Below are 25,031 nucleotides of genomic sequence, written 5' to 3' on the forward strand. Positions count from 1 at the left end.
GCTCTGGCACACGCTGTAGTCCAGTATAACCTTAGGATGCAAGCAGCGTGACTTGAGCAGGCATTTGCAGCGCTCCTCCCTGTGAGCTCAGCTGATGTGTTGTCTGATCACTCCTTCCCTGTCCTCTTCTCTATTCCATATGGAGACATGTGCCAGCAGCTGAAAGCAGGGGCTGAAGGGTGTTTCAAAGTGTTCATTTTTTATTTTTTATTAGGGAGTGGGACAGAAGGCACTGAGAGCTGCCGTTTGTATTAGCTTGCATCTGTGTTAGAGCAAGGGCACTGGCTGTGCTCTGCTCCTGAGTAATAGGAAGTTGTGATCTCGCTGCCCTGCTGCTCTCTTGATGTAACCCTGGTTTTGTTTTCCCGTAAAGGGAAGAAAAATTGTCATACAAGTTTCATTGAATCTCTATTCAGCAAGAATTAAACATGCTCAGAATGGAAAAATTCTCAAGATGTCCACAGAGTCAGTTCGTGGTGCATTCGTTTCATTGCTCCTTCCCCTGCCATTCCCCCTATCAAAGCCAACCAAACAAATGGACTCAAAATACATCTTTTCACTTATGTTGGAAATAAAGCAAGTTAGTGAGACTTGGTGCCTCTTCGTACTGCAGCTTACTTCAAATGCACATGTATTTTCTTGCTTTCTCCCTCTTGGGACTGCTTTCCTTGGTGGTCCTCCTGCCAATTTGATTTATGGATTCCTCTGACATCATCTTTACATCTATTTTCTGATTATTTTTTTTCACTTTGGCCGTTCTTTCTTAATGCATATCAACTTCTTTATCCATTTACTTCGTCCCTCTTTTGCTTCTTGGATTGGTAAAGTCTTTTTGCTTGCTAGTCCCCAGTTGAATCAAGTAGTACTTGGGGATATATATATATATATTTTCATATTTATTTATTTTATTTTATTTTAGTCATTTTTTCTTCTCTGCTACCATTTTGGTCAATGTTTATGACCTGTCTCTCCTCCATTTTAGTTCAGAGTCTCTAGAGGCTTATAAAATTCACCTGAGTTTGTTTGATTGATTGTCTCAAGCTTCCCTGCTGTTCTGATCCTATCTCACAGCTGCTCTCACTGTGTCTTCAGTTTGGAGGTAATCACTAAAATTCCCTCCCAGAGTAAGTTTACTAAATACCTTGTAGGATTTTCCCTTTGACTGGCACAGTTGTAGACAACTAGATCCAGAGCTGCATTATTTGTCTTATTTTAAAGACAAATCCAGCCTGATAGGATGATCAGTCTGGCTGCTTGCAATATGCTGCCTTTCACCTCCTTCCTGATTCCCCTTTTGTTGTGCCACATGCTGCCAACATCCTTGGCACTTCTGTAGCTCTCTGTCTCTCCTCCCTTTCCTCCAGGTGACGTTTCGTCAGTGTTTAAATCCACATCCACTTACATTTTTATTACACACAGGGATGGAAATTCTGTCCAACAGTTCCTTTAAATTCTCCACCTTCCTTTTGTTTTGTCTTAAATATATTCAAGGCAGAAACAGGAGGAGGGATGTAAAAGGAAGGGTTCGGTCTAGACTTCCAAAGTAATTTCCCTTTCCCTAAAGAACACAGCTCATTTCCTTCCAGAGGGGCAAGGCTGGGAAGTTGCACATTTCTTCTCAGCACTGACTTTCCGAAATTTGTTGAGTCAAAGCACAGCTACTATGAGTGGTCCGAAGGACCATAAAAATGAGAGTGTGACTCTTCTCCCCTCTCTTGCTGCTGAGCAGCAGAATAAGAAGAGATTAATGAGGAAAGGGGAGCAGCCACAGGGTGGAAGTGTTGAAAGAAAATAGACAAATATCCATAGACACACCTGCATTTGGGGTGTTGCTGCATTGTGGGGCCTCACAGGGTTTGTTTTTGCCATAAATGTCTCAAGGACAGAAAACTGAGCAATGTGGAAGTTGATGGTTTGCCTGAGGGTTAATTACAAGGCTTTTCCTTTGCAAAAAAAGCATTAGTTTATGGCTGTACTTCAACTCTTCATACATTGCACTTAGTCAAAGACAGGGGAGATTTTTTCTTTAAAGTACATTTATATTAGCTGGTTTTGAGCAAAAAGCTCCATTTAACACTGATGCATCAACTCTTGCAAGGTTTCTGTGTTTACTTAGATCAAATTAAATTGCATTGTCAAATTAAAAATGAGTAGTATAGTCATAACCAAGCAATTTTCCTCAGATTTCCTCATGATTTCAAGATACTCTCAGTTTAAACTTTTCAGGTAATTTAAGCTCAGTCTGGCTGGAAAGAAGATGCTTAAAAAAAAAATCACCCAAAAAAGCAAGTTATGAGATCATAGTCTGTCTGCTCCATGGAGTTTCTAATTTATTAATGTTAGTTGCTTCCTTATGTGTTTGTTTACTTAAGAGATGAGATTTTTTTCTGTGTGGAGACGTGGACAGGAAGATGAGCTGGAATCTGACTGTGTCCATGGTTTTAGATAATTATTTCATCCATTCAGTTTGTCTTTTGCTTAGCAAGGCAAAGCTACATGGTGTTTATTGTCCTGCCACCAGTAATTACAGTTTCATGCCTGAATAATTTATTACTATTTCTGAGTCTGAAGAAGCTAGTAACTGATTTCATGTGTTAATTGTCAGAAAATACACAATGAAACTTTAGAGGAGTGTCTCAAAACTACTAGCTATTATGTTTACAGAGATGCTTGAGTTAGTCAATCTTTTGTTTAGTAGAGAATTGATAAGGGAGCTGCCTTTACATTTCATCTCAAACCAAAAAAAAAAAAAAAAAAAAAGTTCAACAAATTCTATAGGTATAGGTATATTATAGCTTTAAAAATCTCCTGCTTCTCAGACCCTATGCCTTGAATTCCCTACTGCAGAAAACCCTTCTGCTGTTAGGCACAAAGTGCAATATCATGCTATTTGCTCCTCTCCATCACGATGATGTTTTTTCATGTGAAGAAAGACAACTGATTTAAGAAAAGATTATGTAGGGGCAGGCATGCCGGTGGAGGGTGATTACTACATCCACTTGCCTACTCTTCCACCAGATAGTGCCAAGCTGTTGGGCCCCAACATTTGGGAGTTGCTATCTGATGTGAGACTTTGTAAGGACAAGCAAAAGACATTGTCGTATGTAATTTATGCCCTGCTACTATGTATTATGTAATGTAAAGCCCTATTATGGCGCTTATGCTGCAAATTACAGATCTCTCTCTTTTGATGGGTAGGGAAGCTTCTCACTTGCTTCATCTGAATTGCAGGTGGCCAGACTGGCACAGAGGGATACAACTTTTCCTTTTGCAGGGGTACAACCGGAGTGAATAGAAGTGTAGCTGGTGGTGAAGGCCTGGAGTTACTTAAATTGTTATAATCCACCCAGCTGCATCCAACTGGTAGGCTTGAGTTTTCAGCTGCTGTGTGTCTGGCAGGGAGACCTCTGCTCTGTTAAAGGGAACTCTTGACAGCACCAGACATTCAAGATGAAATGGAGGTGGTGAAAAAAGATGGCTATGATGTTTCTATTGATATGATCTACCGCTGCATGATCACTGTGGGCAATTTTTCTTCCTGAACCACTGAACTGTGCTGCTCAGTGTAGTTTGGATTCTCTTTTTGGCCTGTTCTGCTGCCTGTAGTAGGTGCTAAAGCTGCATCTTGTAAATCAGGTGGGGGCTAGAGGTAAAGGAGCACAACAAATACAAATGATTTAGAAAATGCTACTTTTGTAGATGTGAGCATGGCATTACCAGAGGCTCTTAATAAACAAATCAATGTGTCAAGGAGAGAAACTGCAACGCTAGACAACATTTTTACCCTGCTAAGAAAAGACAGCGTAGCATCTCTTGTTTTCTGGTAATTTTCATCATTTTACAGATATGTACTCTAATGGCACTGGAGTGGGCAGGGGGAGATTTTTGGGGATAAATTGATGTTGTGAGTGTTTTTGGTCATGTAATTGCTCAGTCTGTCAGGAAGTAGGGCAGTTCCAAAGAAAAAAAACACAGTTGTGTTCAAGGAAAGCCAGGATAGAAGGCAGTACTATGCTGAACACTGAATGAGGCAGATCAAAATACGTAGAGGCAAAGGTGGAAGTTAAAAGAAAGAAAAACAAGAAATGTATCTAGTTTTGTTGCCCTTCATCTGGTAGGACTGCAGAGCACCAGCTATGTCTGAGGGATTGTCAATGTCTTTGTAACTGCTTCACAAAATTCCTGAGGTCTTAGATTGGTGGAATGAGGACAATAAGTGTTTTGAATTACAGGGATAAAAAGTATTATATAAAGATCGAGTTTTATCATTGTTAATAATAATATGATTATTATTTTCACCCTAATTTTTACACAAGATGTAATTACTGTTTTTCTGTGGACGGGATAAGATGCATAAAGATGCAAAAATATTTTTCTGTAAGTGTTGTTCAGAGGCAACTGGTAAAGATTTAGAGTACTTTGCTTTATTCTGGTATGTAATATACCCTGTAGCAGTACAGTCCCTTCAGATCAATGTATTTTATCAGGAGTTGCTTAATATTTCCAGAGTCAACAAATAAACCACACATTTGAAGAGGAAACCAGCATTTACTTTCTGTTTTGGGATTTCTCATATTTTGCAAAACAAGATAGAAGAGGCTAGATTTAATTTAGCATCCACATCTGAAGATCCACGCATCTTGCACTTAACTGAAGTTGTTCAAAGAAAGCAGATAAGAGTTACATTTTTTACTCTTAGCATCGCATCTGCATTACTGTTGTTGTAGCTGACAGTTACGCAGAAGGTACGTAAGAATGTGGGGCCAATCCCTTTGGATCAGTTTTGTGTGTTTGTACCAGGAGTACTCGGGTCTGTCTCTATCTAGTAATGTCTTACATGTAAAGCGTCTCCTTTACAATTTTGTTAGCTAACATAAAATGCATTTATACCAAAAACTTACGTATGCTTTTAGCAATGTGTAGATTTGGAAAAAAAAAATCTGGTAGCTTGCTTGCTTAGTGAACAGCCGTTGATCACAGTCTCTAATCTCAGAACTGGTTCCAGGCCTCACCTGCCTTCATTCAGTGCTGAGGCTGAGCTCAAAGTTGCTCAGGCAGATAATGGTGATGCTGAGTGGAACTGGGAAATGTGTATGGATACTGGGTCTGGCGGGGATGGAGTTACCTTTCCCTGCAGCAGCCCATACAGTGCTGTGCTCTGCACTTGTAGCTAGAACAGCACTGGTATCACACCAGTGTTGTGTGTGCTGCTGAGCAGTGCTGGCACCGCATCAGGACTCCCTTCAACCCCCCAGAACCAGCAGGCTGGGGGTGGGCAAAAGACAAGGAAGGAACATCACCAGGGCAGCTGACCTAAACCAACCAAAGGGATATTCCATGCCATATGATGTCACACTCAGCAATAAAAGGTGGAAAAAGGAAGAAGGGGGGAGGGGTGGGCTCTCGTGAAAACGTCTGCACTCCCAAACAGCGGCTATGTGCATTGAAGCCCTGCTTCAGGGATGTGGTCAAGCATCGCTCATTTGTGGGAAGTAAAGAGGAATTTCTTTCCTCTGCACTTCCACACAGCCTTTGCTTGTTGCTTTTTTTTATTTTGTTGTTTGTTTGTTTGTTTTTTCCCTTTTCCCCTTTCATTTTTTTCCCTTTAGTTAAATTATTTAATTATTAATAATTTTTCCTTAATGATTATTTTTTCCTTTAATTAAATTATCCTTATCTAAACCCATGAATTGTTTCTTTCCTTTTCTTCTTTCTTTCCTCTTCTGAGAAGGGGGAGTGAGAGAGCAGTTGTGGTAGAGTTCAGCTGCCTAGCAAGGTAAAACCACCACAGTATGTAAATGTTACTTTTGCCTGACATTTTTTTTTCTTTTGTGCAAATACAATGAAAAAATGTCATCATTAAACTGGTAAGAAGCAGGCAGAATGACATGTTGCACCACGGACAGAAAGCGTTTTCAATGTGAGAGAAATCTTAGAGTTTTCTAAACATTTACAAGAGCAAGGCTTTCTTCCTGAAATGTCAAGAAGTAGATGAAGACTTCCTGGGCTGTGCATTGGATTGACTCTTGCTAACTTCATCTAAGCTTTTAATAGATGCTACAGAAATAACTGTGATGGGAGAAGCATAACTCTTCTCAGAAAGAAGCTTTCTGAGATGTGGGACTGTCTGCTTTGTGTCACCACGGTAGCACTGCTAAAGCAGCTCAGAGTGAATCCCTCTATCAAAAATGTCTAAAATGGGTTAAGGCTGAAGAATGAAGGCACCTCTCCTTCCCACATCACTAAATTCTCCTTTTCCTTTTTCCTACCCCACCACACTTTATATCAGAAGCATTACTGGCTATACATCTGGGAAATTAGCAGAATGTTTGTTTTGCTTCTTTTCAAAGTGTTTTCATGGTTTTAGGTGAGTGTTTGACTTATGTTCATTGGCCCTTGCACAAGAGACTGTGAAAGCTATTTCCTTTTCCCTTAATTAGAGCATACAGAATATCAGGTTTCGGAGCAGTGAATTTCCTCTCAGGAGATAGGTGAGCATATGTGGTAGAAGTGGTTGTTTTTGTAGGCTTGGGAAGTTGGTCCTTCTGAACTTTCCAGGTACTTTTTTAAACCAAACTTTTATTTTTATACAGACAGAAGTGCAGTTATTTATTTATTTATTAAATAGACAAGTGGAGAGTTAGGAATGTTTGAGTGAATTTCTAGGAAGGTGGTAACAGGAATATGATAGCAAACATGGCGAAGGCAATGGGCCAACATAGTTTTGTGTGTAACTTGATTTGAGACAGCAGAACTCCACCAGCCCTCTGTTTTTGTACTGGTGGTATTTACATGCATGACTTATTTGCAGCACTGGTGAGTGAGGGAAGAAAGAGAAAAAGGGGAGAGGTGCTTCCTTCTCTTTTGCTTGCATCCTGGTTTTTAAGGTCATGTATTTTCATATCTGCTGGTTTGTCTGTGTGGGTGGGCAGGTATGAGTCTCAGTCTGTTTTCGTCTGTCTTCTCCTTGTGCAGTGTCAGAGGGAAGTTCAGGTTGGTACGCTGCTGGGGCCAACCCACATCCTTCGCCCACGCGGCTCTGTGAGGCAGTTACACACATCAATCAGGGAAAACCCTCAGCTCCGCGCACCGTTGGAGCAGGTGGGTGAGCTCACGGAGACATCAGGTGATTGCTCCATTGTCATGGGCAGCCACCAGTGCCTGGCACCTTGTCTGCTTGCAGCAGGTCTACCTCTCAAAATAAATGGTTGCCTTTGATACAAAACATAGAGCTCCAACACTCATACCACCAGTACCTATCCCATTCAGATAATGACAGGACAAGGGGGAATGGTTTTAAACTAGAAGAGGGGAGATTTAGATTAGAGATTAGGAGGAAATTCTTCACTCAGAGGGTGGTGAGGCACTGGAGCAGGTTGCCAGAGAGGTTGTGGATGCCCCATCCCTGGAGATGTTCAAGGCTGGGTTGGATGGGGCCCTGGGCAACCTGATCTAGTGGGTGACCGAGGGAGGTTGGAACTAGATGATCTTCAAGGTCCCTTCCAACTCAAACTGTTCTATGATTCTATGCTGCAGACAGCCACAGTTCAGAAAACATACATTTTGTGTTGATTATGCAGACTGACTACTGCTTTCGTGTGCATTTAGCCCAGAATAAATACACAGTCCCCCCTACCCAGCCTCCTAGTTTTTGTTATCTAGTTTGTAATATACCAACACCTAGTTATATATAAATTAACTGAATGAAGTAGAAACAATCTGTGCTTCCTGAAGTGGAGCTGTTGACTTTTTCCAAGTCCTATCTACTCAGACTTTGCTACATGGTGTGAGGCAAAATCTGTTCCTCTGTGCCCAGGTAAGTGTGGAAGGGCATCACTAACTTAATTTGTCCTTGGGAATTCAATAGAGTGGCTCTGGGTTGTGTCAGTATATTTGAGAGAAGAATTTGGTGTCATTTTTTGGCCCTTCAAATAGTCCTTATTTAGGTAAATTAATGGAGTATATTGGAACAAATTGTGCTTGGGACTGAGGCAACTGGACAGCGGAGGTGATTCAAAGGTGCTTGAGGCAGTGGGTGCCTTCACTCTTGAGCATGCTCTTAGTTGGCAGAGAGGTGTTTCCACCATTTTGTGTGTTTGGGGGTTTTGGAATTTTAATATCTCAGAAGAATGCATTTCAGAGTATCATCTAATATGCCTATAGCATTCTAATTTTCAGTGCCTTGGGGACTGGACACATCTGCACCATCCTTCCAGTTGCAATCCCAGTGTTGCTTACGCACAAGTACATGAAGAAACTTAGTGTCAGCGATGGCAAAAAATGCTGCTTAAGGTTTATCCTTCTAAATGAAATGGTTTATCCAACTATTTTATTTTTGCATGTAAGCTATATACAGTAAATTCTTTAAGAAAGAGTGGTATTAATCATTATAGAAAGCCTTTACAGAAGAAAAAAACACTGCATTTTTATCAGCTAAAATACAGTAGCCTTCCTGAATCAGTGTATTCACAGACATGTAAAAATTACATGTCTGTGAATTTAGCCTAGCTGGGAACAAATTCCCCTTATATTGCCATGCCAACAGTGTTCATGCTGCTCCATTTCACCTACAGATAATGACAGATAGATGCCTAGACCCAGGAAAGGAGTCAGCTTCAGTTCTGCTTTGCATGGTTCTTAGATACAGTAGATCAATTTTAACTACTACAAGACGTTTCTGTGTTGGAAACACTAATATTTAATTTAATTAATTTATTTATTCATTATGTATTATCACACACAGAGCATGCCAAATTGTGTGTGTGAAGGAAGTGAAGATGGGAAAGAGAGGTGTGGTGGTTTTGTTTTCTTGTAATTAAAGGTAATGACTTATCAAGTATACAATAGAATATTGCCATGAGTGTTAGCTCACATAGATAATGAGACCATCTGCAAGTACATTACATAACTTTTTGCTGGTGCAAGTTCCACGAAAGGGATGTGAATCTTCATGCTCTATGATGTCAACTTTGCACCAACTGAACAGTTGAGAAGAGTCATCCGGTAGGGAGAAATGTTGTCTTCCCCCATGATTTTTTTTTTTTTAAAGAAGCTTCTATTAATACCTTCTCTTGAAAACAAACTCCTAGACCAGCTGGTTTGGTGTTTTTTCGTTTGTTTGTTTTTTTTCCTCTTCTGCTCCCCCCCCTTGCCCCTCTCCCTCCCCCTTTTTTTTTCCCCAACAGAAGTTGGTCCCTGCCTTGTTTCTCACTCTGGAGCCACAGGTGTAGTGGTGGCCCTGCTTTAAGGTGTAGGAACTGCTTTCCATGCACTTGGATAATGTTGCTCTGATGCTGATCTGCAGGCTGAAGCACAGGAGAATAGCCATGTGATGGTCACAGGGGTCACAGCACACTTGGCTTTACCAGCGCTGTTTTGTTACTATATCACACAAACGAACTTGCTCTCCTAATCAAATTTTCACACAGTGAGGGTGGAACAGGCTGGTACAAATGGTGGGAGAACTGAAGAGGGTGGAGGGAGGAGGGAAAGAAAAACAGAAAAATATTTGTCAGGGTTGATGTGTTAGTGAAAACACAGAGAAAGAAAAGAGAAAATGTTTGGAGAGCAAAGAGTGACCTGACAAATGTGACCTCTGTTTTTCCGAAGGGTCTCTGACTTTGAAACCAAAGCTGGCTTTAATATTCACCAGGTGCCATCAGGGTGTTTTGATTCCCTTTAAGGAAGGGAATTAGTCTTATAGTTTCAGCATCTGCACTTCAGTGAACTTCAGTGACAGGGTGTATTCTTGTTCAGATCATAACCCTTGAGGTACAAAGGCCATGAGCAGTTCAATAATTAGTTCTGTTGCTTCCACAGGAGGTGAAGTACACGGACCTGTACTTCACACAGGTTTTGCCACAGTAGCCTTTACAGCTTCGTCCCTTTTCAAATATGGTCTACCTGAACATCTCTGAACAGCCAGCAAGAACAGTGTGCAGCACAGAACCAATGCTGGCAGTAAGATTATTCCTCATGCTGAAATAATACTTTAAAGTTCAGTATTTTGTCAGCTGAGATTATAGTTCAATTTCCTGGAAGAAGCAAGATCCTATTTTGTTCAAGATAATGGATCTTTGTCTCCTGTTGTTATATAGGCAAATTGTTGTTACTTATCATCCTCTTTCTGGCTGCTTCCTCTCTGTGGGTAATTGTGCCTTTGATATTACCAAAATATCTCAGCCTTGCTTGTGACCTGTATTGCATACAGATTTTAGCTCTTCAGGTGTTTGTCTTGTCTTGCAGAAGGCAGATTTATAGGAATATTGCATATTGTCAGCTGGAAGAAACAACAACCTGATGGGTGGATCTTTGCACCCCCCACCCCTCCTCCAAGAGGCCCAAGAGCCAACCATTCCCAAAATATTTCCTTCCCCTCATGAGACATGAGAAATGCAAGCAGCTCATCTAATCCCTAGGTGTAGTGGCCTAAGGGACTGTGTTGCTGCATGGAGGAAGGGAGGCCAGGCAACGCACCCTTGACTGAAGCTTTTCTGGGGGAACACCTAAGGCTATCCAAGGTCTGGCTCATGGCCACTGAAGTGGTGGTCACTGGAGTAGGGGAGTGGGCAAGATGTTCTTCAGAGTCTATGTCCAACAGCGACTCCGTAATATCCATGGTTGTCTCATATTCAGTGCTGTAGTAGCATGGATGTAGTAAATGGATGTTTTAAGAACAGTAAAATAACATCTCTAATGCCTCCGGCTGTGCTACAGGATTGTGTAGGTCCAGAAAGGCAACAGGATGACTGCTCTTGCAGGAAGTAGGAGACTTCCTGCACCCAGTATTTGTTCTATGGTCACCTCCTGCACTCAATTATCTGTTCATTTAAAAAGTTTATGATCAGAGCAATTAAAGCAAGAGATTTAGGATACTGTTGTGCACTTTGCCAAAGATACAAGACAGCAATCCCTTACTGAACTGAACATGATGATATTGTTTTTTTATGCAGTTAATATGCAATTAATAATCTCATTTAGTATTGTGGCACAAAATACATCTTGTATTTAACTTTGTGTAGACGTGTTCAGTTTATTCTTTAGTAGTGTTTCTTATTTAAATTGGAAAATGACTGCATAAAGTTGCAGGGAATAATGATATTTTCAACCAGGGGAAGCATTTTAATAATCAATAAATAATGACAAAAAAGTTGAAGCATATTGCCTTTTCTTTTTCAGTCCAACTTGAGGATTGTGTGCTATAAAGGCGTATACACAAATAAATGTTTGTCCCTGTGTCCCTAAAATAACTTAGGCAGACATGTTGAAGTACAATTCAGTTTTAATGGCTGAAAGATTAGAAAGGAAATGTCCAGAGACAGACAAGGAGCATAGTAATAAGAATGTACTTTTATGAGTTTAAAATAGAGTATTAGAAGCATATGCCTATAAAACAGAGTCATGGTGCTTATATGTAGATATATAAGTATGTACTATGTAAGTACTTGTATAAGTATTACTCGGGAGATTGAAGTGTATTGAAAACCAGAAAATCTCAAAAAGCCTTTTAAATGAATTGTTGAAGTCCTCTGAGAGGATTTCAGAATAAAGGTATCTGAATGCGTTTACATGTGTAGGGAAACCTGAGTGCGTATGGACATTGCTGGGCTGTGGTTTAATTTCATGTAATATTATCATGTAGCTAAGCCTGTGTTATTGTGAAGTGCAAGTTGTCTTGGATAGTGCCTTCCAAATGAATTCAGAGCCCTTATTAGAATAAGGACACTTCTGCTGTAGAACATGGGCCTTGTTCAAGTGCGCTGAGTGATTTTAAGGATACTTCAGTGTTTGGAACAGGGTAATGGTGCCTGGAGGAAAGTGTTTCAACATTGATTTGAATGGTTAAGAACAACCAGTCCCTCTTGGAAATAATATTGGCACGATTATTATTATTACTATTACTTAATTTTCATTGTTCTTCATGTAGTTAAAATAGTACTTCAATATTTCTGAAGTCTTCTTTAGTTTGTGTTCAGCAGCAAATTCTGGAAAGTTCATGAGCAGCTGCAAAAAAATAACAGAAAAGTAGTAATTCAAAAGGAAGCTGCTTCAATACTCACAGCTGAAAAGTTCTGTTGCACTCACAAATTTAACCTTTATCTTCACTTCCCCATAGCATAATTCTGAGTATATTGTGTAAGGAACAGCATCTGATACAATCGTTACTACCTTTCCTTCTTTTTTCCAAAAATAAAATAATCTTCTTGTTGCTGTAGAAAGTAAAAATAATAATAATAAAAAAAATCTGCGGAGTTCCAAGCAAAGGAAAATTGTTTCCACCAAGGTAAATCTGGAAAAAAATGCGAGGTAATTGTGTAGAAAACAATTTGAAGTTTTCTTAAGAATACAAATAATGACAAATAATTCCAATATATGTATTCTTTTGAAATTTCAGCTGTGCTTCTAGTTTTCAGTTGTACCTGTTATTGATGATGAATGCCTGTATGTATGAGCAAACAGACAAGTGCTTACTCTTAAGATGCCCTGAAGTTAGCATTCTGGATGTATTTTGCCTGATTGTTTTTATTTTACCGCTCTTGCAAATCACAGAGTAGTTACAAATCAGCCTACAAGGTTATGAGTACTAAAATGTGCCACTGAGTTCAAGGGTTTAAAAACACATAGTTTCATGTATTTTTTTTTTCTCTGTCATAAAGTGGATATTAATTGTCTGCAAGTGCTACTGTAGGTCGAGTTTGTATCATCAGTTATTTGTGTCTTTGAGATGTTTTGAATATCACATACGTATATCTGATATATGTATGTTTGAAGATGTTTACGGTGGTTTTCTGTGCATGTGTCTGATACAAAAACATACTTTACAAACAACAGTTCTTTCTCTTGTTGTCCACAAATGAAAAATAAAATGGAAGAGAATGCTTATCATTGTTATTTCTTAAATCTGTCATGTTTACCCTGTGCCTGTTCATTCATTTTAGCTATTCACCAATGGTGGTGACCTGTTCTCTGGGCAGTAATTTAAGCTACAGTCTCAAGTTAGAAAAAGAAGATACTGGGCTAGATGTAATTAAACTTCAAAATCTGAAACAGGTGTTAATTTTAGTGGCTCCTTCCATTGAAAAATCCTTAAAAAATTAGTGGGATGTCAAGATACACAGAAGTGAAAATGCATTTGATGACCCTGGGGACAAGAGATGATAGGCCTGGTACTGCCTAGCTTATACTTTGGTTAAAACACAGACAAGTGATGTGGGACATGACAAGGCTCTCAGAGAGATGTCTGTGTTGTAATTGCTATGTTTTGGGTTCAGCTGCTTAAAAAACTAAATCTGAAGCTCCTTTGGAACATTCCTTAAAAAAAAGAAAGTGTTGGTAATTAAGCCCAGGGTGATTTTTTGTTATTATTATTTTTTTTTTTTATAAACTAAATCATCAACCTGTGAGTTCGTAAGGGGGTGAAGTGTTGGATAGTGATATGCTGGCATATCTTTGGCTAGAGCATGCTGGTGGGAACAGCAGTAATAATGCTGTAATATGCCAGTTGAAGAAGAGGTAGAGTAGATGTGAAGAAGAGGTAGAGTAGTACAGCAGTACATCTGCTGACAATCTTTCTTTTTAATTTGGAGCCACCTGAAGGCAGTAACTAGCTGAATAATAACCCAATCCCCATATGGTTTCCGTTCTTTCAGAGTAATAGTATAAAAAAAAAAAAAAAAAAACACACCACAGTCTATCTTTAGCTCTGGCTTCTGTTCGCCTCTTTGTGAGCCTGAGAACGTTTCCTGTCTGCTTGGTGATGGGAAATGTAACCAAAACAGACCTAGGTGAGTGACATGTCTCATGCCTAGATTTCTGCTTTGGGTTTTCTGTACCACCTTAGAGATGTTACAATGTGCAGGAAGGAGGAACGAGACAGGAGAGAAAGAGCAGGGGATCTTTAGCATGATTTGCAGCTAACTCGTAGCTGTAATAGTTTATCTTGTTGGCTCCTCAGCATATATTGTATTGTATTTAGAATGTATTTCTCAATTATAAATCTTTATTCTAGTACTGCAAAGAGCAGGTGAATGCTGTCCTTAAAAATGCATGCAGTTTTCTGAGTGGCACATTTGGAAGTAAGGAGTTTTGCTTTGGTCTAGAATTGATACAGAAACTTTGTACTTACATATATATATATACATATTTAATTTCTGCTTCAGTATCTCCCCATACTTTCTTTCCTGTTTGTGTTCTCTTATTTCCTGTCTAAATTGTAGACATGAAGGAACAAGGATTTTGGCTGAAAAGGGCTTTGCTTTTGGGGGGTAATCTATTGCTGTTTTAAGTAAGGTCAGAAGTTCACAAGGGTGTTGCCAAAACATTATGTTGTGTGAAATGTGGCTTCAGGGAAAAATAAAAAATAAAAAAAATCAGCGGTCCTCAGCACCCTGAGATCTTGAGATGCACAGCACCAGGAAGAAATGCCTATTCTGCTTGTTTTTCTAAGTAGGTTTTGTGCCAGATTACAGCCCTTGCCCTGCCTATGTTAAAATAGGATTTGTGGTGCAAATTCACCCATCATGCAAGGGACAACGTGACAAAAGGAGGACTAGTGCATTATGGAACAAAAGACCAAGAATTTGTACTTAGACTATGTTTAGAATTGATATTGCTCTAAATCATTGTAAACACAGGTTAGGATGACAGATTAGGAAGCAATGTCAGTATTGGCATCTTTACTAGTATTTGTTGCCCTGCTGAACTACCTTAATTGCTTTACTAAGAGAATATGAAGACAAGCAACTTTTTCGGAAGAATTTGGGAAGGAAAGTCAAGTCACTTTTTTTGGCCTGTCCAAACAGATATCTGTGTACTTATTGGAGACAGGAATTCAAGGTTACAGATTTGACAGCATGTGGGTACCAAGCATTTAGACCTGTATTTCTGTGAGAAGTTGTACTGATTTTTTTTTTCTTATTTGGAAAAATGTGAATTCCTGAGACATACTTCACTGCCCATTGTCCACTCCTTTAACGACTGTAGGAAATAAAGTTTAGGATGTTCTTTTTGTACTTTTTGGCATTTCTATTTTTGACTTGCTGCATGTTATTGTTCAGTGGAGCATGGGGAGACGCAATAGTACAGTAAAGCTTTGGCTTCTGACTTGGTCATCAGGGAAAAAGGTGCACCGTATGTGAACGTGTTCTTGATACGCCAATCCATGTACAAATACAACTTGGAACTCCTGAGTGCTGAACACTGCTTTAGGGTCCTAAAAGTTAACTTTCCTGTCCCACAATGGGATTTTAGGCTCTGCAGAAGTCCATTACTTGTCCCTACACGGGCATGAACAACAACTCACAAGTTTCTACAATGTTGTGAGAGCTAAGGTGTTTAATTTGCATGTATGTGTATATGTTTATCTACCCATAATTATTTTTAAATGAGAAGGGCATAGGCTTGGTTTTGTGTGTTTGACATCTTGGTGTTCCTCTGCATGTTGCTTCCTGGGACAATTTTGCTCTTAATACTTCATCTTTTGAAAATTTGGGGTAAGTAATGCACTGGATATGACAACTACCTGCTTTCCTATGTATGAAGCCGAGGTAGTTTGCTTCACCTAGTAGGGAAAGTTGGGAAATTCTAATCAGATATGATGATACTGTGGTGGTATTCCCTGCTTGAGAAAGGGATCTGAGTACCCATTATTAAACCAGAGGTCTGCTTTGACAGTGGGCAGAAGAGCTGTGTCTATACTAAAAAGTTAAATGTGCCTGGGATTTTTCTTTGGCACTGAGGCCACAGGACAGCCCATCTCCAAAAGAAGGTAGCCACATCCAAAACTGCATTATGGGATTTATCCCTGGGCTGATTTTTATTACCTTTGGTGCAGGAGAGAATGCTGACAAGTCTGTGCAAACCTGACAAGTCTAATAACTGTAGAGACAATTAAAGTCTACTGTCTGGGATTGTTTCTTGGCATTGTTTAATTTACAGTTGTAGAGGTGGCCAAAGAGGAACATCTGGACATTTTTCTTTGGTTATCCTATTTACTGATCAGTACTTCACCTGGTGCATTTTACACATTTGACAATTCATTTTATCTCAGCACTGCTGAAAACTTTATTATGATTTTGTGTTAACATGTCACCCACATTACTTTTGCATCTCTCTTGAAAAAATTGAAGAAGCAGCCTTTAGCAAGTGTAACACTGGCCTCTGTATATGAGGCTCCGTGGTAATGGGAGCGAAAGAGCTTGCCTTTTCCCTGAGGTATTTTGTGCCCTTCATTTAAGATTTGAGGAGATGATAGTGAGTTTTCTTCAACATAAGATGCAGCCTACTTCTGCTGTGTGCTTTAAGTCTCTTCATGGATGTGCATATTTATCTATAGTGCACGTATGCGTGTGTGTGTCTATATATGGAGACATACATACATTGCCTATTTGTAGGGAAGATCTGTGCTAGCTCTGTATGGTTTCTGGGTGGTTGGTATTGAGTGGTAGTGACAGATCACGTGGGTGCAGAGGCTCAGACCCAGCAGGAGGTGGGGCATGTGCATCTTCAGCATTAACGCAATCGACATCCGCTCAACAGAAGGGTGGCCAGGCCTTTCCTTAGGAAACATATGCCAAAACTATTATCGGAGACAATGTCATAGCCTGCAGCAAACTGGACAGGATGTTAATGAGGGGGGAACTGTGGAAGAAGGAATCTGAGTGCATCCTGTATTATCAAAACAAAATGCTGAATAAACAGATTACTGCCATTACCATGCACTGTCAGCAATCCTGGTATTTTGATCTTTATCAGGTTTATGCTGTTATATTTTTCATTATGTAGTTGATCCAGGTTTGGGGGCTTTTTAAGGGCATAAATAAACAAATAAATAAATAAATGCAAACATCTGGGAGGCTATAAAAGACACTGCAGACCCAGGACAGCTCATTATTTCTCCTTGACGAAGAAATCTCTGGTGCATCCTGTGATGTTTGTGACAGTGTGTAATGAGGCACTTCACCATGTCAAGCCCAGAGTCATAATTATGTCTTATCTGCTGCAATAATGAGACTTTTTGAACTACTGAACTCAGTGGAAGTTATAGGTGTAAAGAAAATGGCTTGTGTTTTGCAACTATTTACAACAGGTGGAGACCAGAGAATTCAGTTATTATTTTTTCAGTTGAGGACCAGAATGTATCAGAACCTGCACTTAGAAATTAAGGTCTATTGGTGATTCCAACAATGTGTAGCACTAATTTAATTGTGTATTTGGCAATTTTCTTCTGTAGTTCTTGATTGGAGTTTTTTTTGTTTGTTTGTTTTTGTTTTTTCCTGCTTATTTTCCTTCTAGTTGTGCATTTCTCTCCCCTTTTTCTTCCTGTCCCTCTGCCCTTCACTGAAAGTTTCCGTAACAATGAAATCCAAAAAAACAGGCCTAATCTTTGAATTTCAAGACTCATTCAGGAGATGGCTGTATCTAAACTGGTGACATCTAAGACTGTCTAGTCACTCTCTGATCCAACAGAAAAGCACTGCATGGAATATTTTCAAAGGGGTATTAACACAAAAATGTTATTGGCGTCCTTACTGCAGAAGAGGGCAAATGGTTTATTGCATATGAGATAGCTGAAACATATACCTTTGGGGATAACAGCTGTCCATTTAAAGTATTTTTTTTTCTCTTTTAGAAAGCAAAATAGTGAGGCAATATCATACACATCTTTATTTTTCCACAGATGTTAAGAGGTTGCATTTTTTGTGTGTTGATCAGAAGTTCATTATCAATTTTAGTATAATGTCCTTTAAAGTGTTAGATTGGTTACCTGTTTACTCAAAAACATAATTAAATATGTCCAATGCCTGTTTTGGTTTGTTTTATCATTAATTCTCAGCTGCCTTGTTTTCACCAGACATTTTTTTTTATTTTTTTTTTCCTATATCTTTGCTAATGTGCAGTAACTAAAATGAAGTAAGCTGTAGTTGTAATATAAGTTATCAGGATGACGTGGCCCTTAGCCTGTTGGCAAAGTATTCACAACCTCCCTTGTCTTTGCTATGGTTTTACCGAATGTCAACTCATATGTGCTAAGAATAAACCTTGCTGCCTGCCACCCTGATGTGATGGACCTCTGCCCTGATCTGGAGCTTGCCTTTCTTGTGGTGCTGAGAGATCTATTGCTAAAGGTCCACCCAAGATATTATTTCATTTGCTCTTAAACTTTCCTTTGCACGGAAAATGCCTCTAAATAGTGGGCATTTAAGAAAGGGAGAAGTTGGATGTGTGTGTTTGTGTACCGTATCATCCTTCCAGATGACCTAGTTTAGGATTCTGATGAGATCTGAAGAGCAGAGTATTGAAAATGTTGTTTGTGAGAGCCTGTGTGCCATAACAATATGGGGTAAAATCATTTTAATGAGATGTTAGATCATTTGCAGAGTGCATCTCTCAGTAAATACAGTGGATTTACCTTTCTTAAGAGGAACACAATAGGCCTCTCACAGGCACTTTCACAAGGCTGAAAGAAAATAAGAAGATGTTTTGGTTCTCTTAAAGCTTGAGCAGAGGCAATTTTCTGTAGTATCCCACAGTTGTAGCCGTCATCTTTACAAAGTTGCTATTGCCAACCTGCTCTAGACTTGTATATGGTGGTGGAACATTGAACACTAACTTCTGTAGTACTCTGGAGATAAAATAATCATTCTTCATTTCTTTAGCAGAATCAGCATGGAGATGTCATTTTATTATTGTAAACCAAGATCCAGAACCTGAAAGAGTCCAAAATAGTACTGTAGCTTCCAGCTAAAAATCTAGGCCTGTCAGGTCGTATCACATCTGCTTCCCTTTCTGCCTTATTTGACCTAAGAGCAAATTTGTTGTAATGCTTGCTAACCTTTACTGAACGTAAGTAGTGGTTTAATAAACATGATTTTTCCCTGGGGAACTTTGCTGCCTGGCCTAGGTTTGGGCAAGGTTTTCCCCTTGACATTTTTCTGCCCATGTCCTGAGTCTTCCAAGGAACCCAGCAGTAGTTCTCAAGGAGACAAATTGCATTGGAGTTCCCTTGGAAGAAGCATAATATTTGTTGACTGGATCCTGAGAAAAAAAAAATCCAGTACATATAAACCAATGAGAAAGGCAGATTTTTGCTGTTCTGAATTTGCAACGGGAATCTCATAAACCTTATGAATTTCCATTTTCTCATTCTTTATAAGAAAAACGTAAGGTTACAGATGTTGGATGGGGAACAGAATGTATTTTGCTTTTTCTTAATGCATCCTGCTAGTAAACTTGCACTGACTACAGGTCGTGTTATAAAATGAATGCATTAAATATGAATGAATAAAGGTTAACAACAGAAGGGAAGATGACTTGCTATACCTTTTCTTGTCCTAAATTTGGCTGCTGATGTCAACACTAGAAGGTTAATTGCTTAACTTCAGTGAGTTAAACCTTTTAACAGTAACAGCGTATTATAATTTTAAGAAATAAACACAGTTTTTCTCTTTGCATCTCTCACCTTTTTGTCCTTGCTCAGAGTGAAATCCACGTTGCACAGACTGAATGCATACTAGACTGTATTGATTTTTCTCCTCTTGGTCTACATCCATCAACCAGAATAAATTTCATATTGAAATAATAAATATGCCTTCCTACCCAGGGAAAAACAGTGGATTCCTTTTCATTTCCACACGTGAAGAATTATTTGTGCTTGTTTGCTATGTCAGAACTGAAGAACGTTAGCATTTCTTTGCAACTCATATGCCAACAAAAAACTCTTTTCTTGATAGAACTCTTCCACTCTTTAATTGTTCCGCTACTGCCTGAGTCACTATAAATAAACATCTCAATCCTATGGTATATACTAGAAATGCAAGTGCTGGCTTATTTAATAGACTTGTATGATCTAATAAATAAAAGTACATCAGTAAAAGGGGTGAAAATGTTGACAACAATTTGAAGATGTATTGGCCTAGCTGCTGCTAATACTTTGATCTTTTTAGAGCCAGTGTTTTGATATACATGTGCACATATGTATGTGGATGTAACAGAAAATAATTGATTATTTTTTTCATTGGTTAGATAAATACTTGCTAACAGGAAAGCAATGGTATTGAACATAAAGCCATTATTTGTCAAATCATTCTAACTTAGTTTTGTACATACTCAGATTCAGCTCTGCTCTGTGTTCTTATTATGTTACGTACACCACATTATGTTGCTCATTATTGCTTTGCTGTCATGTAAGTAGTGCCCATTCTTGTGCCATTATTAGACAGGAGATTTATAGAGCACAGGTCATTGTTGTCCAAATAAGCTCATTGTTGTGATTTTAATACATAAAAGAGAAATACGGTTAATATGTGACAGTTTAGTAGTTTTAAATAATTCCCTTGGTTTGCAAAGAGCATAGTTCACTCTTCTGTGCCAAAGAAGTTACTTCATTCTTAATATGTCATACATAATTCTTCATATATGATTTTGAAAAAGTTAGCAACCTGTGGAGTTTTGTTTGGTTTTGTTGGTTTTCTTCACTTATCATACTTCAAATACAGCATTGAAGGGATATTTTCTCCTACGATTCTTTCCCAATAGGATTACTCTAGAGATTATAGTAGCATTCTATTTATTGGATTCTTGTTAACAGGACATCGGGTGATGCCCAATTGCTTTAACATTCATGTAAATAAATTTGGAGATTCTAGCTGATCATTGGCATAAATCATACTTATTTTAACTTTCTCCTCCATAACTTTTTTCTAGCCTGTTACTCGGAGGTGGACACATAGAAAACGTCAGTTATCAAATTCTGCGTGATGTATTTGAAAATTCTGGTTTGCCTCCCCTAATCTATATCTTCTTATATTGATCAAGATTCATTTCCCACCATGCTATAATTTGATCAGCTTTGTGTTGGTTTATACACTGCATTAATGATAAAAGGCTTTTATCATATGTGTTAGCTAAGACATGTTAACAGCACACTTTTAAATCTTAGTCTAGACAAAGCCTATGGCACTATTCCACATTTACTCATGTACAAATAACTCAAGACCTTTAATTTCCGTCCTTGAATGCTCAGCCTGCCATTGGTGCATCATCTCTTTTTGATTCATAGTCTAATGAATAATTTCGTTCCCCATGTGTCAACCAGAAGAACAGAGTCTGTGCTTTTAGAGCTGTGTTGGTTCTACAGCGTTGGTAAGTGGAAAGTAATAAAACTGAGTCTTACATCGGTGAATTACCGCTGCAAATGTACTGACTGAAGCTTAAATCAAAAAATGAATTTGCCTGCTTGCAAAAGATACCATTACAGTGTTTTCCTGAAAGATTGTTCTGAGCTTATGGTATCTTGGTAACAGTATTATTCATAACGCACAGCCTGTTTTCATTAATTATACATACGTTGCATGTGCATTATATTTATTGTTGAACGGCAGATTTTTGTATTCTTATAAAAATTGGCATGGTAATAATATATTGTTCAGCATTTTGTGGCAAATGCACGTTAGTACAAAAATACTACCACTTCAACCTAGAATTCATTTCTTACTGAGGATATTGCTGTTCCCCTTCCCTGTTCCTTCGAATGATAGTTAAAAGCCTCTATAATTATGTGGGGATGCAAAACAGATATTAGAAGGGAAAACGAAGCAGGAGATATGACACTGGCTTATACTAAGGGCTAAGTATGCATCTGAGAGCTGAATCTTGGCAGTAAAATACCTTGAGCCCTGAGGGGAGTTTTATAACTGCTGTTGATTTATAATATTTGATATACTGAAAAGAAGGAATCTTGCCTAGCACAATGTATGTAATGCTGATAGCCCTTTACAAATCAGAATACAACATATGTTGAGGTCGGAAAACTGGGGCATTTTCATCAATACCAGTGAAAATACAATGTTATTGAATAGCAGTAGTAACCGATCAGAGTAAGATAAGCTGAGCCAAAAAAATCTCTTTGTTTCCCCCCCCAAAAAACATGACTTGAATACGCTTGAAGTTCATAGAGCATTATTGCCATGACTCCTGTTAACAGTGAAAATCACATCTCGTTCTGGTCCTAGATGACCTTCTTTTTAATAGCCATTTGCCTTTCCAGATTCCTGCAGAAAGAAGGGACTCAAAAGCAATATGTAACAATAGAAGTTCTGATTTCTAGGGCTGAAGAAGAGCTCCTTTGAACACAAATAACCTGTTAAACTGGGTGGTTAGGAGATTTTGGCCAGTTAAATTGCTTTTGGCCTTTCCGTCATCCTGAGTTGATTAGCTAATAATAAGAGGGGAAGGAAGTAGATACAAATGTAAAAGGCAGCAAATAACTATAAGACCGTAGTCTGCAGTGACTAGAGGATATTACGGAAATTGTGAAGTGGAAGCAGTTAGGAGTTTTCTATTGAACAATCTTATAGGAGCAATCTTATAAAATCTTATGGGAGCAAAACCAAAGGATGTATGAGTCATATAAACCATATGGTTACCCATACATCTGAGATACTGTCCTAACCCTTGAGGGGATCCAGTAATTTGAGCCGAGCCCTACTGAACAGTACCAAATAACAAAACATTTCTAAGTGGCTGGTCAGTTCTCTGAGAAAATGCAGGATACATGTGTTTAAGTGTCATAGCAAGAAAAAAATAATCCACTAAGCCCATATAATCTTTACCTATATAAGCCTTCATGTAAGTTTCTGCATCAAATATTCCACTCTCTCCCTTTCTGTTCTCTGTAACCAGGCTTCATTTCTTTCTTTAGTTTTATTAGTACATTGGCAGGATTTATAGAATAGATTTCTACTAAGTTTTCATGTATATTTTGAAATACTGATGTGATTAAAACAAAATTTCAGGTAAAATACTGAGGAAGCATTGTATGTGCACAAGAAAAGATACAAAATAGAATTTCTTCCCATACCTCTCTGTGACACAACTGAACACATCTTGAGATTATTTTCTTTCATTATTAGACTCATCCTAAAACCTTTGAGCAATGAAACCTCTAGAAGACTGGGGATATTGGAATTAAGGCTGATTCAAAGTGTTTTACTATGAGAAGAAAGAGACAAATCAGTGTACCTGATACAGGTAGTTGGAGGGTGATGGAAATGGTTGGAGGAACTTTTGGCTTTTCCCAGTTTTCTTTCTCTCCAGTCTCTAATATGTGCATCTCCAGCTTGAGCTGTATGTAAGTATGCCTCTGTCTTTGACCAAATAGCATTAATGTGTAAATAAAGTGGTAGCTCTCATTTAATTTGGAGTAGAGGTGAGGAAGATAATGTGGATTTCTACTAAATTTCAGTGCCAACGTGTGCTTTATTGGCTGGAAGAAACACTGTTCACTAGCCAATTTTGTGTTAAATGGAGCAGTGAGTGCAAGGTTTTGGCTGGATATCATGGCTCTTTGATTTGAATCCTTTCCACCTTTGCTATAAAGGAAAGTGAGTCTGAAACTCCTGAATTGTTAAGCCGCCTAAAACTGATATGAAAGAGGAGATTCCACCCTCTGTTGACAGCACCATTTTTTATTTGTTGCCCATGTCAGTATTATAATCAGGAAAAGGTAAGATTTTATTTTATTTTATTTATTTTATTTTATTTTTTTATTCATTTTGGTGGAATTCAAACACTGCCTTTCATGCTTCCTGAGTGTGGATGGATTTTAATGAATGCTTAATATTAAGCATGTATCAAGGTGGACTGTTGAATGGAGCCTGTAATTTGATATTCTTTATATGTATGAGTTCTTTAGGCAAATAAAACTACAGTAATTTGTTTGAAGTTGTTTTTAAGGTACAGAAATTAGAAATAGTTCAAAATGCATTGTAGTAATGGTAAACTGAAAACAATCTGAACTTTAAAGTAATCTTTAACCGAATGTGGTACTCATATATATGCACCTAGGAACTGTAAATTAAAAATCTAATTGATGTATTTCATGTCAACTTTTAGTTAAAATTAAAGACCTTGTCTCACTCTACACAGTTCAGTATTTTTAAACTACAGATTAATGGCCTGAAATGGGGAGAAACAGAAAACCTCATTATGATGAAAAGCAAAGAAAATCTCAATTCTTTACAACATACACACAATATCTGTACAGTTCAGTGTTTGGTACTTCAGGAAAAGTTTTTGTGCCCCAAAGCTCCTTTGTTTGGTTTGGGTATTTTACTGTAACGTTGTAACTTTGTCAGTTGGTGAAAGATATTACTGCCTGATTAGGTGCTTATTTAATCTCAGTCATAACAGCACAATATCTTTTGAAATTCTCATGCTGATAACAGCAGAACCCTATTAACAATGCTGGACGTTAGTGTTTATTTATTTTTCTTGTATATAGACAACAGTTCTGTTTTAGTAGGGTTTTCTCAGATTGTTTTTACCTCCTTTGGAGATAGTGATCTGTGGAGGACAGCTGGTATTTTGAACAGAAATTGTGCATGCTCCTCCTCCGTCCCATTTTGTTTCATACTTTAAAAAGTGAGAAGCATGGGGTTTGCAGAACTCACTATAGTCTTCAGTATTTGTCCTATTCATTATAGTAATAACCCCCAAATATCTCAACTGGCACCTTCAAGGGAATTTCTTCAGTATTCTGGAAGATTACTTTAAATATGAATAGCAGGTACACATTGTACCTTGTTGGCAGTCCAGTGGGCCCAATAACATGCAGTTCAGAAACTGAGGGCATTGTGCTTCATCTTGCCCAGTATTTTCCCATAGGCTTTTTTTCAAGCCACTGTTGAAGTGTTTGTTGTTTCTAAAAACAATTTGCAACCGTTCATATTAGCAATTTTAAAAAGGGTGAGACAAGTGCTAACAAGATTGCTTTGTTGATCTCAGTTGTTAGTTATTTGCAGACACTCAGTTTTGCAATGACTTTACTGGACAGCTAGAAGGCCAGAGAATAAACTTTCAAAAGCAAGTACGTGATGTTGGCGATAGGTAGCAAAATTAAAGCTGACGCAGCGAAGTCTGTTTAGAAATGGGACTTATGGTTCTTCTGACAATTTCACCTTTAGTCTTTTAATAAGGTTGAAAATGGAAAGGGTTCAGTATAGTTTAGTATGACTGAAGCTTGGTTTTAGTTA

The 25,031-nt window shown here is 38.4% G+C and overlaps 1 protein-coding gene across 21 annotated transcripts in view; it reads left to right on the forward strand.

Moving 5' to 3' along the window:
* The window catches only part of LOC308188779 (uncharacterized protein), a 293,230-nt gene that overhangs the window by 203,189 nt on the left and 65,010 nt on the right, over positions 1-25,031 (forward strand). The gene's annotated exons all lie outside the window — the stretch shown is intronic.

This window comes from Anser brachyrhynchus (genome assembly GCF_964034855.1).
Source record: "Anser brachyrhynchus genome assembly, chromosome: 2".
Classification (NCBI taxonomy): Eukaryota; Metazoa; Chordata; class Aves; order Anseriformes; family Anatidae; genus Anser; species Anser brachyrhynchus.